The sequence below is a fragment of the Culex quinquefasciatus genome, chromosome 2 (assembly GCF_015732765.1).
Source record: "Culex quinquefasciatus strain JHB chromosome 2, VPISU_Cqui_1.0_pri_paternal, whole genome shotgun sequence".
Lineage (NCBI taxonomy): Eukaryota > Metazoa > Arthropoda > Insecta > Diptera > Culicidae > Culex > Culex quinquefasciatus.
Window position 1 is genome coordinate 148,811,024 of NC_051862.1, and position 19,864 is coordinate 148,830,887.

Below are 19,864 nucleotides of genomic sequence, written 5' to 3' on the forward strand. Positions count from 1 at the left end.
AAAATCATTTTCGGTACGTTAGTTAAATGATCAAACAAGCCTCGGAGGAGAAGTTTCGAGAGGGTTATTTATGATTGTTCAGTTAGAATCACGGTTGAAAAAAAGTTTGAGACAAAAAAAATAGCCATCTGGTTGAGTTTGATCCTTTAAGGCTTCAAGGTTAATATATGACTCAAATATCGAAATCCCCAAAACTGCCTTCCTTTTCGGTTGGTCCTAGTAACCATTTCCCTATCATTATTTAAAAACAATTATATAATTTCAACCCGGAAAGAATTAATAGCAGTTTATGCAACAAGTTGCAAAATAGTAGTTTATGCAACAATTGCAAAAAGAGGATTTTTTCAGCACGAGTCGTACATTTATCCAACGAGGTTCACCGAGTTGGACAAATACGAAGAGTGCTGAAAAAATCAAGTTTTGCAACGAGTTCCATACAACATTTTTTGCAATTCCAAAATACACACACTGAGTGAAATTTTATGTCAAATTTTCATGTATTTTGTCAATAAATCGTTTAAATCAATTTTTTTTAAATGTGTTACTTTTCGAAACAAGTGCTGAAAAGTTCAACATTTCAGCACCCATTTGAGTGCTGAAAAGAAGAACTTTTCAGCATTTATTTTGAAAAGTGTTGCTATTCGATTCTGTTATGATTGAAACAGAAAAATATGCGTTTTTTTCGTTCAAGAATGACAGGAAAAGTAAGTAGTTGGACGACGGAAGGGCAAAAATGTATTTTTTTTGAGCAATTCCAGCCCAAAACAGTATTTTTTAGGTACTTTTTTCTCGACCCTCTCCGATTTCAATGAAACTTTGTAGACATGTTATCCTAGGCATATATAAGCCTAGGCTAATTTACTATGCAGGTTACTATAATACACTGAAAAAATATTATTTATATTTTCAGTTATGAGCAATGTTATTAGCTTATATCTGTAAGCCCATAAATCCAATTGAAATGTGGTCAAAGACAAACTTATGGGAAATTGGACGAGCTCTCCGGTAAAAATATTTTTGAGACTGAAAAATCAAGTCTGTCATATAGAAATTGCCAAAAACCATCAAAAAACCTATTTTTTCAGCATTTTTATTTTTAAAACCGCTGTAATTTCACAAGGATTGGACTAAGGACAATGGTCAATATGAAGACTTTTATGTAAAATTGTCTGGAGAATCGATTCCTGTACTCGGATTTTGAAAATTTTGACGTTTAGAGCACTTTTCAAAAAAACAGTTTTAGTAAATGATTTTTGTATTATTTTAGGTGAGTTGCTTCATCCTGCATTTTTCGTGAGTCTTTTTGTAACATCTTAGGATATTTTCATAAAAATTTTGAACGAAAAAAAATCGTGGGCTCACCTTCAAATTTGACTTTTAAACATAAAAATCAAAAAATCTCATAAAAGTGGAGTGTTTTTTTCTTTCAGTGTATTTTTTTCGGAAAGCCCGTCAAATTTCCTACAAGTTTGTCTTTGACCACTTTTTGATACGATGCAACGGCTTCGAGATATAGCAATATTTAAATTACGAAATACAAAAATATTTAAAACACTTATGCCCTTCTCAAATGTCATTATCGAAAGTAACTGGCTACATATACACAAAAATGGCTTACATAAGCGTAGGATAACATGTCTACAAAGTTTCATTGAAATCGGAGAGGTTCGGGTACAACCGATTCCCTATTTGACATGGAATTGCTCTTAACTAGATTATTTTGATCATATTTCATAAAAGTAAATAATATAACTGAATCGAATCATGAACATTTTTTTATTCTCTTACTTTAAACATCAAATTCGAATTTTGCGAACCCATTTTAGTCAAATTTATATAGTTGATTACCTATTAACAGTGTTGCAAAAGAGTGATAGAAAAGCTTTCAATAGATTATCTCTGCACCAAAAATATCCGAGAGTATAGCGGCCGTCACTATAGCTTGTGAGATCTCTTCTTATGTCTCGTGATTCCCAGCGATGCCATTCTCTCTCTATTACTCCTTCCCTTTGCCTCGACTATGCGCTCTCACCGCTGAGTCTCTCAATCTCTCCGAAAACTGCAATGAGAGAACGCGAGATGGCGATTAGGAGCCGACCACGCATGACGCCTAGAGCGTCCAACTTCCCGTCCCGGGAAAAAAATTACCGGGAATTCCCGGGATTTCCCGGAAAAAAATATTTCCCGTTTCCCGGGAAATTTGTAAATTTCCCGGGAATTCCCGAAATACAAGCAGAAGTATACATTTTCCTACCTTTTTGGCACCATCTACTGTTCATTTTAACAAATCAGCTTGTCTGTAAATTTCATGTCAAGATTTAATTCATATATTATATTTCTGATGCATTCACCACTAGGAATATTGTTTGCTTATGTGTTGGACAACAAAACTTACGCTGTTATGGAATGAATAGAAACTATTTTATTTTTGACAACCTTTTTTAATGTTTTTTTTTTGTTATATCATTTGAAAATAAGATGTTTACATCTTCCGGCCAAGATCAACATTGAGATTTGCTTGACTTTTGTTTTACCTTGAACATGTTGGATGGAAACTGAACTGATATAATTAAATTTTTAAAAAAGGTTTGTGTAAGAAGAATTTGTTTCTAAGTATTCGAGAAATTACAGATTGAAGTTATAAATTTAAGAAGCACGTGAGCTACCAAAGGCGTAAGAGGGTTATATATGAAAAAATATCGTTGAATTTCAACCACTTTTAAATGCTCAACATTATTTTAATCTAATTGATTTATTAGGCTGAATACCATATAACTAAAGTAATGTAATAAAACCATGAAAAACCATTAAAAAACAACTTCGTATCAAATTTTCAAGTTGAAAAATAGTGTTTCAGGTTAAAAAGCGCTAGAAATTAGATTTTTAAGGTAAATTCAATGATTATTTATTCACAAGTTGATTTTATTGGTTTTTTTTTTATTTTTACTTTATGGTCACTGAGACAAATTTAAAAGCAATTTTATGGTTGTGGAGCATAGATTTTCACTGTCCAAACACATTGATTTAAAAAAAATCCTTCTCAACAAAAATACTAATAATATTTTTTTTTTCATTTGGGACGATTTGAAAGATTTCAAAATTAGAAAGTTTATATATTTTCTCAAAGTTGCATGATTTTTTACAAGCAGTCAAGCCATTAATTGATCCTCACACTCATTTTGACCATTAAAGTTGTTGTTCTATACAATTTCGTTGCAGAAGATTAATCAGAAACAGGATTGGAATAATTTTCGTTAAATTTCAAATTTCCCGGGAATTCCCGGGATTTCCCGGGAAATTTGTTGAAAATTTCCCGTTTCCCGGGAATTTTGTAACCCCGGGAAATTGGACGCTCTAATGACGCCCCTTCAAACTGCGTTAGCAAAATTGGTTTTGTGGCGGCTTTTGTGGTTAAACGCTGTTGCGGTAGGATGATCGTGGAAGCGAGAATGAGAGAGAAAAGAAAAATGTCAATCGCGAGTGGGTAAACACGAAAACGTGTTCGGCTATGTTCGGCGCTGAGAGTTTCAATGAAGAGAGAAGAGCAGTTGTATTTGAGGCATGAATATTCAGGCGAGATAATTGTAGTTGCTGAGAGCTGATATTTTGATATTTTAACAACCCTGCCTATTAATTTTCCTTGGATTTAAAAATTCTAAGTCATTCAAGCGTAGTTTAGTGACTAGAAAATCAGGGTTCATAATTGAGAGGAAAATTCCTAATATTCTACAATGCAAAGTGAAATCTGTCCAAGGTCTTCGAATAATCGAGTCTAGGTTGCATTTGCAAAAAAAAGCTTGATTTTAAAATTTCAAATTTATTCTTTTCATTTCTTTAATTTTTGTGTTTTTTCAATGCAACATGGTTTCTTGGTCCAATGAATCCGATAATTTTTTTTTTTAAATTGAGTTTTTTTTCACCCCACACTCTTCGCAATGGATTTCAAAGTTTCAAGCGATCTATTCAAATATACCTTTTTTACAGGGTGGCCACTTAAGTTGGAAAAGCCGGGAATCAGCCAAAATCCGTGAAAAAAATTAATAAAAAAAAGCCTGAAATTTGTGATTTTTTCTTATGTCAAAAAGTCGAAAATTCCAAGCATAATTATTTGAAAATTATTTTGTAACTCTGTACGTTTATAACAAATGAATTGTTTTGTGATATCTTAAAAAATTTAAAATTCATATTACGACATTTGTTTTCAGCACTTAACTTTAAATTCAAGGTTAGGGAGTCGTGTGGTGTTCGTGGGGGAGATCGGTTCGTGAATCGACGCGCGAGAACCCGCGAGAAAGTGATGGAAGTTTCTGGAATTTCTTCAATAAAATCGCGGTGTGGCCATGGAAATTGGGCCTTCAGTCGTGTGGTGTTCGTGGGGGAGATCGGTTCGTGAATCGACGCGCGAGAACCCGCGAGAAAGTGATGGAAGTTTCTGGAATTTCTTCAAAAAAATAGGGGTGTGGCCATGGAAATTGGGCCTTTAGTTGTGTGGTGTTCGTGGGGGAGATCGGTTCGTGAATCGACGCGCGAGAACCCGCGAGAAAGTGATGGAAGTTTCTGGAATTTCTTCAAAAAAATCGCGGTGTGGCCATGGAAATTGGGCCTTTAGTCGTGTGGTGTTCGTGGGGGAGATCGGTTCGTGAATCGACGCGCGAGAACCCGCGAGAAAGTGATGGAAGTTTCTGGAATTTCTTCAAAAAATTCACGGTGTAGCCATGGAAATTGGGCCTTCAGTCGTGTGGTGTTCATGGGGGGAATCGGTTCGTGAATCGACGCGCGAGAACCCGCGAGATAGTAGGGAAAATTCGGGAATTCGTGTCGTCGTGTGATTTTTTGCTGTCGAGCCGGTTGTTTGCGGACCGGTTGGTGCTAATACGTTGCGAAGTTTGTTATGAAGAAGTCGTGCGCTGTGTAGCATATTTCATACTTTTGGGATATTATATTATGAATTGCACGTCGCCGATTAAAACGATAATTATAATTACACTTTCTTCCAAAGCCCTTCCCATAGCTTCGTTGCTCGGAGGGCACGCCGTCGGTATGAAATAATAAATTAAATAAATATGTTATATTGCCGAATAAAACGTTATTTATAATTACTTTTAATTAAAAAGCCCTTCCCATAGCTTCGTTGCTCGGATGGCACGCCGGCGGTAAAAAGTTTCAAAAAATGCGCGATTGAATAAGTCCTTCTCATAGCATCGTAGCTCGGAAGGCATAGATCATTTTTCATTTTCTGGTCATATCATCTACCAAGATGAATCCTGACCTTCCCTTTCCTTCCCCTACTAACACAATTCCCCTACTTCCCGTGATGCTTGAAGGAGATGCTGTGGATTCAACGGTCTCATGCGGTGTCAACAGGTATAGAGCGACAAACTCTGTATCTGATGAGTCTGCAACTTCAACTATCGGACTAACATTCCTACCTTTGTTGAACTGCATCTCCTTGGGGGGGCGCCGGTATTGACTTAAAGCAGAGATCTTCAGAGGTTATACAGTGAGGATGATTAGCTCCCACTACTCATCTGTTGGTTCATTGTGTAACTTCAGCTGATCCGTCAATAACGGAGTAGCAGCTCATTGGCAGTCAACCATGCTCATGCTTAACTTTGAATTCAAGGTTACTTTCACGGAGTCAAGCTTGCAAAACAATAAAAAAAAGTTTAAAAATTAAATTTACGAGCCATGGTTTCAACATTTGAATGAAAAAAGTGATTTGAAATGCATTATCTGTCCAGTTGTATTGCAATCATTAGTTTCCAAAATATCTAATTTTATTTATTGCGAGAAAAAAGAATTTTTGCGGTGCTGTGCATTGGGATTTGCAAAATGTGTTTGATCCAGCCCAAACATGCTAAAAATGATTATCAATGCAAAAAAAAAAATACATTTTAGATTGTTTTCAGTTGATTCAACTTCTATTTTCATCAAAATTTTGAAGTTAAAAAAAAATGTTTTTGCCCCCTGGGGGGTGGCGACATAAACCTTGAAAAATATTTGCAACGGCCTTATTTTAAAAGTTCTTTGAGGGAATCATAACTAAAATTAAGTTTAAAACTTACTTCGATAACAAAAATCAAAACTCAGTTATCTTTAGTCTTTTCTATCCCCGCTTAATGTTCACTTAAACCGGTTTACAAAAAAAAAAAATGTTTGCCAATGAAAAAAATAAATATTGTAATTATATATTAAGTAATGCTTTTATATATTATGTGATGACTCATTGTTAATGTTTTATCTCTGAATGAAATAGTGTGCGCTTCCTTTTTTCAAGTATTTTTTTTAATCTACTATTAAGTTTCAGTTAGATTTTTTGAATCTATTCAGAATTTTTTTTTCGATGGTTCATTTTAAATCATTATCAACAGTTTTTGATTTGAAATCATTCTTTAAGTGAGAAATGCCTATTATTTGAGATTCTGGAAAATTGTGGAACAGTCGGGAAATTGAAAATGGGATTAAAATTTTCTAGCACTTGGGAGTCAAAGATTTCTCAAAAATATTTGATCCGGTTTTAAATGTTATAAAACCAAACATTTGGGAATTTTTCAGATTAAAAAATAAATAATCAAAGTTTTAAATTCAAAACAACTATTTCAAAAGTGTTTGCCTACCATTATTAAAACTATTGAAATGATGCTAAAAAAATAAAAATTTCTTAAAAAATACAGTAAATTCACTGTATTTTATAATGCTTAAATCTGATGCTTCCGAAAGATAACAGTCAATTGCTGGTTTATAAATCACTCATACAAAAAAAAAAAAAAAAACAAAAAACAAAAAATAAATAAAAATGTCTCAATATTCAAAACTAAGTTCGATTTTCAAAAGTTTCAATCAGTGCAAAATCAATTCCCACCAAAGTGTGCCCAACTCCTCAAAAACGGTACAGTCGAGACCGACTTGGCTTGTTGTTGAGCTTTTGTTTGCCCATATCCGAGCAAGTACCTATGAGCTCTCGCTCCGTCCGTACTAACTTGCATTGGAATGTAAATATTTGCCATGGGATGAAATTTGAGCTGAAACCCCATTCGGGCAAGAGGGGCAACATATGATGCATTTACCAGCGAGAGAGAGAGAGAGAGAGAGGTCAAGAAATTGTTTGCCAGCCTCCTTCCCCAAAAAGCATACACAGATGTTCAAGAAGAAGAAGGAGTTTGTTCTGGCTTCGACCATAATAGTAATAATAGTTTGTTGAGTTTGCATGCTTTCGGAATCACCAAAGCTGCCTGGAAGTTCGTAGTTGGGATTTGAGGTTTTTCCCCAAACATAAAGTGAGGTTGTTGGTTGATGTTCTTTGGCTTGGCCAGATGGGAACGGAAACTTTTGTACTTGTTGCTGTTTCTTTGGGACTGGAAAGAAGATTTGGATGTTAAGCTCTTTTTGCTTTGCATGCAAAATGACCACAGCATCCACAACAGTTCTACGGAGATGATTACACAACATTTTAATTTGCAACGGTACTTTTACTGAGTACTTGCTGTTGAAAATTTACCAATTCAAGTAGTTTTCGATGCGCAAATTTATGTCCACATGGTTTCCGTACAATTTCCTCAACAACATTCCCTCAAATCTATAATTCACACTACTCAACCTAAATCTGCCCTCTTCTCTGTTCTGGGACAACCTCCCCACTAACTTGTTCTGGGAGGGCAACCGTAGATGTTCCATTTCCAGGGAAACATAAACATTTCATTCCGATACTTACGGTCGTCACAGTTTCCGCCAGGCCACGGGCTCCACCTTCCCGGAGTTATGTTGTCGTGGAGGTGGACACAGCCAAGTATAGGTAAAGCTCAGCGGGCCCTTGGCAAGCTGTGGTGCCTTCGGAGGGGCATGACGATGGGTTGACTTTTTCCCTTTTGATGTTAGACACTCTTTTTATCCTCTCTTTTTCTAGTTTTGTTCGGTGTTATCGATGACGCTAAATTTCCGGCGGCTTCAATCGTGACCGTTGTTGTCGTTTGCTTTATTCTTACATCAGGGATGCCTCACCTGGAATTGAGAAGAATAAAAGGTTCGAAAGTTAGAAGAAATAGCTTTTAAGTGGGAAGGGATAACATACATAATTAATAAATTGTTAATATTTTTATAGTATCAGTAAATGGTTGACTCATTGAACATAACAAAATAGTAGTTTATGCAACAAGTTGCAAAAAGAGATTTTTTTCCGCACGAGTCGTACATTTATCCAACGAGGTTCACCGAGTTGGATAAATATGAAGAGTGCTGAAAAATTCAAGTTTTGCAACGAGTTCCATACAACAATTTTTGCAATTCCAAAAAAACACACACTGAGTGAAATTTTAAGTCAAATTTTCATGTATTTTGTCAATAAATCAAAAAAATGTTGAAAAGTGTTACTTTTCGAAACAAGTGGAGGTGGACACAGCCAAGTATAGGTAAAGCTCAGCGGGCCCTTGGCAAGCTGTGGTGCCTTCGGAGGGGCATGACGATGGGTTCAACTTTTCAGCACCCATTTGAGTGTTGAAAAGTAGAACTTTTCAGCATTTATTTTGAAAAGTGTTGCTATTCGATTCTGTTATTTTTGGTACAGAAGAGTAGGCTATTTCGTCGTTCAAGAATGACAGGAAAAGTGAGTAGTTTCACGACGGAATTGCAAAAATAAAATTTTCATAACAAGTTAACAGTTTTGTTATTGAAAATATCATATTTCAATTGCCACCAAACCAAAAACTGAAGCACGATTCAAAAACAAACCCAAATTTACGACAAAAATTGTTCAAACAACTTGAAAAATTTGAAAGTTTTTTCCGAATGTTGTTTCTAAATCAAATCAAACTTTTTATTTAGAAACTTTTTAATTTAATTTTTCTGTGGAAAACTGTCCAAATATAAAAAAGAACAGTCGTGTTTCAGTTTCGAAAATTCTGACACTTTTGGAGTATTGAAATTTCTTTAATCGTTATCTTTTTCGAAAATATCATTAAAAACTTTTAAAACTTTTTAAAATTTGTACAAAACTGCTGATATCAAAGAGAGTATCCCTCTCAAACATGATGCAATCTGTCATTCCTACACAGAAAAAATATTTCCGAGTATTACATAAATGATATAACACTTTTGTAAATCATTTTAAATTTATATTTAGATGCGATTTGAAGAAAATTTGCAACATATCATACACAAAAATGAGGTTTTACGTGTGCTTCAGACGTTTACATCGAATCTTAAATTATCATCAATCGAGTTTACATATACCTACAGTCCAAACCCGATTATCCGAAGGCCTTGACGAAATTTCACTTCAGATAATCGAATCACTATTTTTTTTCGTTGTCTTATTTTTGATTTTTGAGCTTAAATATATCCCCAAAACTACACTAAAGAGATTTAGAGTTTTTAAATCCAAGATGGCGGTCAAAAAAGTGGGTATGTGATAATGAAAAAAAAAATCATTTTAATAGGCAATAAACCTTTCAAACATGACTAAAGTGGGGTCCCAGGATTCAAATTTGTTAAAAGCAAAAAAAATACAAAGTTTTAAAAACATTAATAACTTTTAAATGTCTATCTTTTATATTGTACCTACAATCAGAAACTTGTCAAATCAATGATTAAAATATGTGAATTAGAGTTATCGATTTGTTGTTTTTTCACTGGAACTGTTTTTATACAAAACCAATGGAGTTTTGAGAAAATTAAGATTAAAACTTAGAAGCATTAATTTACTTGTAATTTTTAAACATTTATTGATCGGAGAAGGATTTTAAAAATGTTTGCATTGGCTCTGAATTGCCCCCTTTTTCAATGGACGAAAGATTTCAACATATGTCTGCTTTGTATAGGGAATGTTTACACCTTCACAATGTTTTTTACCAAGTTTACACAAATAAATTTAAGTTTTTTTATCATTATCATCAAAATTACATTGTTCCATTGATTGATTGATAAATTGAAAAGTTTCTTGTGTTTTTTTTTGTATTTCTCAATTTTATAAATTTTTATTCAATGAAATTTTGCATGTTCATTCCCTATGCAAAAAAAAAAAAAATATTTTGATCACTCAAACTTCCAGACAAGTCTTTATATTTATTTTTTTGCAATTCCGTCGTGAAACTACTCACTTTTCCTGTCATTCTTGAACGACAAAATAGCCTACTTTTCTGTACCCAAAATAACAGAATCGAATAGCAACACTTTTCAAAATAAATGCTGAAAAGTTCTACTTTTCAGCATTCAAATGGGTGCTGAAAAGTTGAACTTTTCAGCACTTGTTTCGAAAAGTAACACTTTTCAACATTTTTTATTTAAACGATTTATTGACAAAATACATGAAAATTTGACTTAAAATTTCACTCAGTGTGTTTTTTGGAATTGCAAAAAAATGTTGTATGGAACTCGATTCAAAACTTGATTTTTTCAGCACTCTTCGTATTTATCCAACTCGGTGAACCTCGTTGGATAAATGTACGACTCGTGCTGAAAAAATCCTCTTTTTGCAACTTGTTGCATAAACTACTATTTAAGGAGAGTCATGATGGTACAAAATTACTAATGGATTAATAAATTTAAAAAATAAACTTTTAAAAATCTGGTCAATGAAGCTTCCATGAAAAATATAAACAATATTATGTTGAAAGATTTTTGATCACATCATTTAATAAGTAGCACATTTTATTTTTTTTTGACTGCAACAAAAACCTGTCGTATTTGGATGCTTAATTGTTGTTTTGAATTTATTTCAAAATTTGTAAACAACTAAACTTCAATCAATCTGTCATAAAGCAATCAAGAATGCATGAATCTGGAATTTCAGAGGTTTCTTTACTTATTTAACAAACCTAGAAAATAACAAAAAACTAACTTAATCCACCTATGTGGTTGGAGCCTTCCTCACTTATTGCAAACAATGGCTGATATGATGGAATTGTACAAAAATTTCATGTCTTTTTTAGATCCGGAGTAAAAATGAACATCAATATCACTTAAGTGGCCATATCTCGAGACAGGGTTGCCAGATCTTCAATGTTTTAGACTCGTTGGAAAGGTCTTTTGATAATCTAACCAACGATGGGTCGGATGGTGGATCCGGACATAGTTTACATACATTTAAGTGAGATCCGGCTTCAAAAAAGTACATAAATATCACTTAATGGGCCATATCTCGAGACAGGGTTGCCAGATCTTCAATGTTTTGGACTCGTTGGAAAGGTCTTTTGATAACCTAACCAACGATGGGTCGGATGATGGACCCGGACATAGTTTACATACATTTAAGTGAGATCCAAATATATGTGAAAACACATTTTTATACATAACTTTTGAACTACTTATAGAAACTTCAATCTGAATAAAACTAGATCTATGGGACCCTAAACCAAGTCGAATGCAACAAGTTCGGGTTAAATCGGTTCAGCCAGTGCCGAGAAACATGAGCTAGTTTGTTGGTCACATACATACATACACACACACATACATACAGACATTTGTTCAGTTTTCGATTCTGAGTCGATATGTATACATGAAGGTGGGTCTACGACGTTTTTATATGAAGTTCATTTTTAGAGCAGGATTATAGCCTTACCTCAGTGAGGAAGGCAAAAATGGTAAATGTTTTAAATTTTGATAACAATAAAATGTGAATGAAAAAATTCATTTCCGTTACTGCACATCACTATTCGAAGAAGTGAGCTTTTTTAAGTTTTGGATTTTTGAAGAAATGTGGGATAGGAAAAAAATCTTGTTTTCATTTTTTCGATTAGACTCCTCGCCAAACCCAAAATAATCATATCTATTTATAATATCCATTAATGAACATGAATCATTCTCAGAAATATTTTTGAAGAAGAAAGAGACTAAAATAAACATTCCAATTGGTAGAATCTGTTCAAAACTTAAGAATCATTGATCAAAAATTGGTACAAAATACCATATTAATTTCCACAATTTTTTCGAACTCTATGCCACACTTTTTATAAAATTGTTTAAGCCAAGATTGAAAAAAGGTTAAAAGCAAACCGTAGTGATACCCCTTAAAATCTCACTCGACCCTTACAGCGAGTGTATCGTTTGGAGTGATTTATTGTTGTGCACAATGAATGCCGCATGTCGGTTTTCCTCTCTCTCTCTCGTCCCGCTCTTTACGAGCTGAAGATCCGTCCTGCTCTAGAGCCATTGCAAGCCAAGTTCCAGGTTCCTAACGGCATCTTCCACGTGGCACACGACACCACCCGCCCCCACACCTTTTGAACTCCAGTCAAGTACTATTTTCTTTCTTCTTGGGATGGGTGAGGGGGAGGAGGGGGTTAGAATAAAAGGTTAGAGCTTGAAGTCGAATCTCTTTCCAACAAGAGCTTTGAGCACGATTGTTCCAAAAGAACGTGGAACCAGTCAGTGGGTCAACACTTCTTGGAAGGGACTGCTGGGAGTAAAAAGTGGTTTTGAAAAACAAAAAGGGCGAAACCAGGAAAAGCCGCCCGAGGTTTGGATTCTTCTATTACGGTTATCTCAAGATTTGTCCTGTGGTTTAATTTTGATTTATTACTGGTTTCTTGGAAGAAACAAGACTTTTTGTCGCTGTCGTGAAACTAAACTAGCTATAGCCTCTTAAAAATAGTACTTTTGTGTTTTATTTTATTTCCTGGAATTAATCGATATCTGGGGGCAACAACCGGCTATTTTTAAACTCGTACCACTTGGTTAAGTACCCATTTCTGGTCCCTGAAATGGCTGGCGCTACCAAGTCTACACCATCATCACGTCGATCAACCAGGGTACCATATGCCTGTAGTACAAGTCTCCATCCCTCTTCGAGGCCGTAAACGTCCTTGTACTTGTGGACGGCAGAGAAGTAGGGAAGTTAGGGTACAGGTACTTAAATTTATACGTTCGTAAATCGTGTATTCATGAGATTTGAGCGCCGTTTATGACCGTTTGATTTTGCCTTGACGAGAGTCTCGTCAAAGTGACCAATTTCCAACTTTTGCTTTAATCGAACATTTTCACTCTCGGTTTTGGTGGGCACCCCCCTGAAAGCTTGCGGTTAATTGTCCGCCCAGCAGCTCTCAGCCACCAACATGTGTGTGAATGTGTGGCTCTGCATCATCCACCTCCCTCTCCTGCTCATCATCGAGATGTTTTGTGCATAAATACTTTTAATAGCTTTTCACCTGGCGAGAAAAGTGGACGCTTAAGTGAGAAAGAAAACGATTTTGTTGAGAAAAATTGAGAACACAGTAAAAAAAACTATTGTTTTGTTTACATTTTTAATTTAAAAATCTGTTATTTTCAATTTCAATCGACAGGGAGATTCAACTTGTCACTTTCAAACATTTTGTTCAAATAAATGTTGAGCAAATAATGGAAAAGTAATAATAAGAACAGCTCAAAACCCATATGCTCACTTTACTGCCCATGTTCGCATAAATGTCCCATATGCAAAAATAGCAAGCTGAGAAAAACGCATTTAAAGTTTGTCCCCCACATAAGGCTACGTGTTAAATTACGTGGGTTTCCTCCTGATATTTAGAACAAAGTACTCGATTTTGAACCAAACTGCATCAAAAACTCAAAATCGATGAAAATGCAAATGGGACATTTATGCGATCAGGGACAGTTTAGAGATTTTAAAACCAAAATGTTCAACTCATTTGTAAAGCAATTCATTTTTTGAATTTTATCAAAAATCTGTTAATTTATTTCCAATTTTTGAAATAACATTAAAAACTGAACTGAAAAAAATTAAGAAGAAATTTTCATTTTTCAAAAAAAAACTTTTTTTATAAAGCCATTTTTTCCAATACTTTTCTCTGGCTCGAAATCAATAAATTAAAAAAAATAATTTAGTAAAAAAAAGTTAACCAATAAATCGGCATTTTTTGTGTATCAAATTTGTTTTCGTGTATTTATTCTGTATCATGTAAATGCAATTCTCATCGATTTAGTATCTTCGCCAAAAATGTAGTTATTGTTCAGGCCTTCTCAGAAAAAAAGTTACAAATTTACTCATTTTCAACTTTTCATACTTAAAAAAAATTGTGCAAAATAACCATTTTTTAAATTTTCCCTTTTGGAAATACTTCAGATGACAAATAATGCCATCTTCCAAGCAATGGCACAAATTGGTCAAAATTAATTTTACAGAGTTGCCAATTTTTCGGAAAAACAAGATTTTTGAATATTCGAAAACAGTTTAAGACTTTATTTATGGATTCAAAATCACAGTTTCCAGTAAATAAAATTGAAATGTACAAGCGATTACAATATGATTTTTTTTCAAATAAACTTTTAAGAAAATATTTGAATAAAATTTCAAGTGATTTGCAAACAATTCGCAACGATATTGCTACACTAATGTCTAGAGCACTTCGTGATTTGTATGGCCAATTTCTAATTCAACTCAAGAACAATAAATAGTAGTATTTTTGTTAAAAATTGTAGTGAAGCATTAGAGACGCTGTCTTGCCGTTAAATAGAGTTAGAAATGTTTTTGATAATTTAAGAAAACAGTTTAAAATTAAGATTGAATATGATTTAATTAAGCCTAAAATAAACTTTACGTTCACATTCTTTGCTTATGACATTTTAAAATGGGATTGTTATAGAAGTGATAAGAATGTCGAGCTCAGAAGTCATAAAATAATGCATATTGAAATGAAATTTATTTGGCTTATTTGCTCAAAGTGTTATCAGCATTCATTTTAAAGGTATAAATATATTTGTTACGCTTTTTCTTCGATAAAATAATTATTATTGTACACCAACTAAATTATTGAATTCCTAAAACAATTGATTTTTTTTCTGTGCACCCACTTGCTAAGATGAAACCCTAATGACGACGTCCATCGGCCGACCGTTGGTCCACCGAACCCGGCTGCCGATGGCCCATTTACATGTTTAATTGCCGAAGTCAAATTTGATTCCAAAGTGTATTTTATAATTAAAAGTAGATTGCAAAATTTCAAATACCTTTCCCCCCACCTCTCCCCTGACAACTCAACGCGGAGGGGATAAAATCGAAAACAAGCGCAATTTCGTTTTGGCAGTTTGAGTTTGGTGAGGGGAGGAGGGAAATGAAAATAACAGGAGGGAAAACAAATTCAGATGAAATGGAAATCAGCCCCCGCCGTGTGCTGTTGGCTCCCGCAGAGTTGAAAAGTGAAAACCGATGGCATACACTCGGAGCAGGTGAGTGCATGTGTGAGTTTATGTTATTGACCTTGAGATGATTGGATGTTGGGTAATCCGTTATCAATTTATTTTAGGACTTGGGAAACTATTTGGAGTGTTATTTTTCATTTTCATGTTGATTTTGAATAACTTAAAAAATGGCAACACCACATGGATCTTTATCAAACAGTACATAATAACATGGTAAGAAAGTTACAGGCAGTGTTGTGTTACAAACTTGCAAAAACATCTGCCGTTTAATCAGCTTTTATCTACCTTGGCTTCACCCTTCATGAAAAAAAGTCGAATAAATTAAAACCGGCTCGATACAAAACCCTTTTTTTCCTTACTGGGTCATTGTATCTACCCTTAACCGCAGAATGCCCACCCTCCCCCTAAAAACGAGCGTCATGGTACACTTCCGGTGTTCAAGGAACTTGCTGTAAAACAGCGCAGCACAGATAGATACCATCGTCCAGTGAAGGTGTCCGGCTTGTAGTTACGAGGGGCTTCGAACATCCCCTCAGCGAGTGGCTTAGCCAACAAATTCCACATCGGCCTCGACTGCGTACAAATGTTTCCAAAGTTGTTTAGCAACTGCAGTTACAGAACTCACCTAGTATCGAGTGTAGGGTGGGTTGGGTTGAATGAGTTACGTGAACCAACTAAACATAGTTTTTTTAGTAAGGCTATTCAGAAATTTCTTAAAAAATTTATAATTTACTAAAACTTTCAATGAAGAATTCATGTCTGGAGTTTTTTTTTTTTTTTGAAATGGTCCAATAAACCAAATTTCCAGTTTTTGCTTTTTGAGTGTTTTTTGAAACCGCCTCGAGCCAGGGGTATTAAAAAACACCCAAAAAGCAAAAAACTGAAAATTTGGTTTATTGGACCTTTTTTTAAAAAAAAACTTCAGATGTATTCATCTATGCTCGTACACATACATTTTTGAATTCGAAATTTGTAATGATCACAAATGGAATTTTAGCTTTGATTTAATTTTGTAAAGAAAATATTTCAAATATTCAAATAACAATCTGATACCAATCCATTTTATACGATTGAAACATGATTTTTCATCGAAAAAAGCAATTTTAAGATTTTTTAATATGGCGTTGAAGTTTTATTTTTGTATGACCAAAGAATCATTTTTGCAAACCAGGTTGTTTATTCAGATCGACAATCAACGGATTAAATATCGATTTGGTATCTTGTCGATGTTATAGGTAAAACAAATAAGGCCGATGCATTTTTTTTTTCAATGTTTTTGTCCCTCGACACTGTTTCTCAAAAATCTTTGTATTGACACAAAACTTCATAATTTTAATGAAAAAAGAAACCTAATCAACTGTAAAAAAAATTAATGCATTTCCATGCATTGTTCGTGATATATAGCATGTTTGAGGTCTTTTTAAAATATTTTGATTAATACATTGGAATTTCACGAAAATTCAAAATTCATTTAAAAATGTTAACAGTTGATAAGGTTTTTTTTTTGTTGAAATTATAACGTTTTGTGAAAACAACCTTATTTACCTGTTATTTTTATTTTAGGATCAATTTTGAGGTGGGGTAGAGAATGACGTAAACTTTGAGAAGGATTTGCAACGGCTTTATATAATTTTGAAATTAGATTGAAAGCAGCAGAGCTGTTTTTATGTTTAAACATGTTAACATTTAATTTAAAATAAAAAAAAAAACATGTTTGAAGTATTAAAAAATTGGTTTTTACAATGATAATGTCAAGTGACTGTGAAGTAAGCATGAGCTGGAAATTTTTTCTACAATTTTCTATTTAAGACGAGTTTATTAATGTGAGGCTAGATTTTAAAATTCCGTTATTTTTTTCAGAGAAATCGTCAGTTGGAAAATTGAGGCTTATTATTTGACGCTAAGAAAAAGTATTTTTTCACTAAATTCTAGCTTTGAGAGGCTGCAAGCTGCAGAGATTTTGTGAGTGAACTATTTAACAGCTGTTTATGCATTAAGTTGCAAAATTATTTAGTAGCTTGTTAATTTGATAGGAGTTTTCCTACAAACATTAATTCAGACAATATATTATTGAGTGTTCAATCACAATCGATCACTTCTCATCTTAATAAGTTTCAAAATGATGAAATTTTCAGCACTACACGGAGAAAAAAGAGTTCCCAAAATCGTGAACAAGCGTTCATGAAATTCAGAACCACGAACAAAGTTTTCAAATTCCATGGTACGATTTTGAAAAACGTACCATGAAATTTGAACACTTTGTTCGTGGTTCCCAATTTCACGAACGCTTGTTCACGATTTTGAGAACTCTTTTTTCTCCGTGTAGCCGTGCCTTTATAAATACAATAAGTAATGCAAAAATCGAGTTTTGCAACGAGTTGCATACAACATCAGCGCTCAAATGTATATTCTAGTAAACCTATTTTTAATGGAATATTTTCAAAATAAAGTTAAAACCAAATCATGAATCTTGAACCGAACCCTTCCTCTCCCCTAACTAATCAGGAGGCCCTCCGTCAAACTTTGCGGTCCGAAAAGCCGGCAGCGAGGGCATAAAAACATCGATTGAAGGGGGTTAAACATAAAAACAAGTAACGAAGGGCTGCGGCAGTCTCCCCTGAGTGGCTTCCTCATTTGTGAGGGGAGAAAAAAAAACTTCCCAACCCGTGCGCTACTTCCGCCAAAATTGGTCAATTTATGTGGCAAGGGTCCTTTTACGAGAGGAAGCGAAAAAAGGTTTCTTGCGGATTATTGTTTTAGAGAACCCTAATTGAATTAAATATTGGGAAAATATTTTTTTTTTCGAAAACGCATCGAATTCGTTTCACCAAAAAACATCGAAATTAACCTTAAACCAAAACAGGTGCAGCCAGCCGGTAAAATGCCATCAGCCGAAAAAGTCATCTCGGTGGAAAATCTGCTTAAAATTTGTCCGAGACACAGAAGCCCCTCATTTCGTGATGCTCCACCTCAGACGACATCATCTTTGATTGCGGAACGATGATGTTGGTTGACTTTTGCCGTTATTTGTCGGTTGACTTTGCCATTTTCCAAACCAGAGAGCGTGAATTTGGGGGTAGATTTTGCGACTTTTAAGTCTTAATTTAGCGGAATCTTATGTTTTTATGTTCTTTTCTTTTAAATTTTCATTAAAATGCACTTTCAAACGTCAAATAACTCGTTTTCCCTCTCCACCAGAGGCTGTAAGAGTAAACATTCAAACACCCATTTTCAACCACATAAAAAATCACCCCAAGATTCTAAAAGTGGGTGACGACCAGCAAAGTGGCGCCATCTGTCACCCCGTCTCCTCTCCATGGTGCGGCTGCTGCAAGTGTGCCATCTGGTTATTAAATTATTATATTTGCACACTAAGCTGCTTGCTACTGTGCAAGTGCAAGTGCTTTTTATTCCACCTGCTTGCGCGTGATCTTCAAAGAGAGGGGGAGGGGGGGAAGCACAAGAAGAAGAAGAAACAGCAAACAGGTGAGCAATGCACATATTCTCGAGAGGACTGTGTTTTTTTTTCTATCTTTCTTGCAAACGTAGCGATGGTGGCGACGAAGGTGATGACAAGTTGTGCTGCAGTTAGCAGCATATCATATTGTGGGGAAGCACAGTGGAAAATATTTTTTTAATCCCCTGACTCTAGGCGGTTTCAAAAACACCCAAAAAGCAAAAACTGAAAATTTGGTTCTTTGAACCTTTTCAAACAAAACTCCAGACTTCCGGAATATCGAATACGTGAAAACAGTAAAAAAGAAACTATTTGATGTCCCGAAATTTGCCGGTGATACAGGTCGTCAAAGTTGGGGTCTCAAAAATGACGCCTTTGGGGTTTAGCAAATTTTCGGTGGCCACAGTTATCCAGGTCGGTTTCGGAACGGGAACATCCAAGCTTTCAATTTAGTCTGAGAAAACTGGATTCGGTTAAAAAAAACTAAACTAAACTAAACTAAAGGATCACACTATAGTCACATTTGAATGGAAGCTTGTCTAAGGTTTGTCCAAAGTTTCTTTGTTTTTTTTTTTTTAATTTTATTTATACAATCAATTTAATATCAGAAAATTTCAATTCTAGCTTTTATAAAGCAAATGTTATGGCTAATTTAATTTTCAAAAAGGACCCAAAGGACCACAATACCATAGGAAGGTGAGACTGTGTATCACTAAAGTTTGAACTTCCGAAAAATGTTTTTATAATTTTCAAAATTGTATAATACTTATACATTGTAGGACTGAAAGAGGACTCTTTTGAGCTGAAGTAAGTGGAAAAACTCGGACTGAAATTAGGGCGTTGCAAATATTTTTCAAAGTTTATGTCGCCCCCTTCAAAGTTGGCCTGAAAAATCAGGGGGCAAAAAACTATTTTTTCGAAAAACTTTAAAATTTTAATGAAAATTAAAGTTTAACCAGCTGAAAACCAGTTAAAATGCATTTTCCCGCGCTCGTAATCATATTTAGCATGTTTGAACACCTTTGAAAACATTTTAAATTTTCGTGAAATACCAATGTACAGTCCCACAAAAAAAATGTTTTATGGAGAAAAAAAAATTTCATCAATACCTCGATATTTTCAAAACTAATGATTGGAAAGCAACTGTACGCCTGTAAAAAGCATTTTAAAACACTTTTTTCATCCAAATGTTGAAACCTAGGCTTGTAATTTCCCTCCCCCCCTCCCTCGACTTTGGTCAGAGCCGAGGGACATAAACTTTGAAAAATATTTGCAACGGCC

At 34.5% G+C, this 19,864-nt stretch overlaps 1 protein-coding gene across 7 annotated transcripts in view; it reads right to left on the minus strand.

Annotated features, from left to right (window-relative positions):
* LOC6038927 overlaps positions 1-19,864 on the minus strand; it is a 200,808-nt gene that overhangs the window by 43,534 nt on the left and 137,410 nt on the right. For all 7 annotated transcript variants that reach the window (XM_038253088.1, XM_038253089.1, XM_038253093.1 and 4 more), the window contains one exon: positions 7,712-7,998. The gene's annotated coding sequence lies outside the window, so the exon portion shown is untranslated. The remainder of the gene's footprint in view (positions 1-7,711; positions 7,999-19,864) is intronic.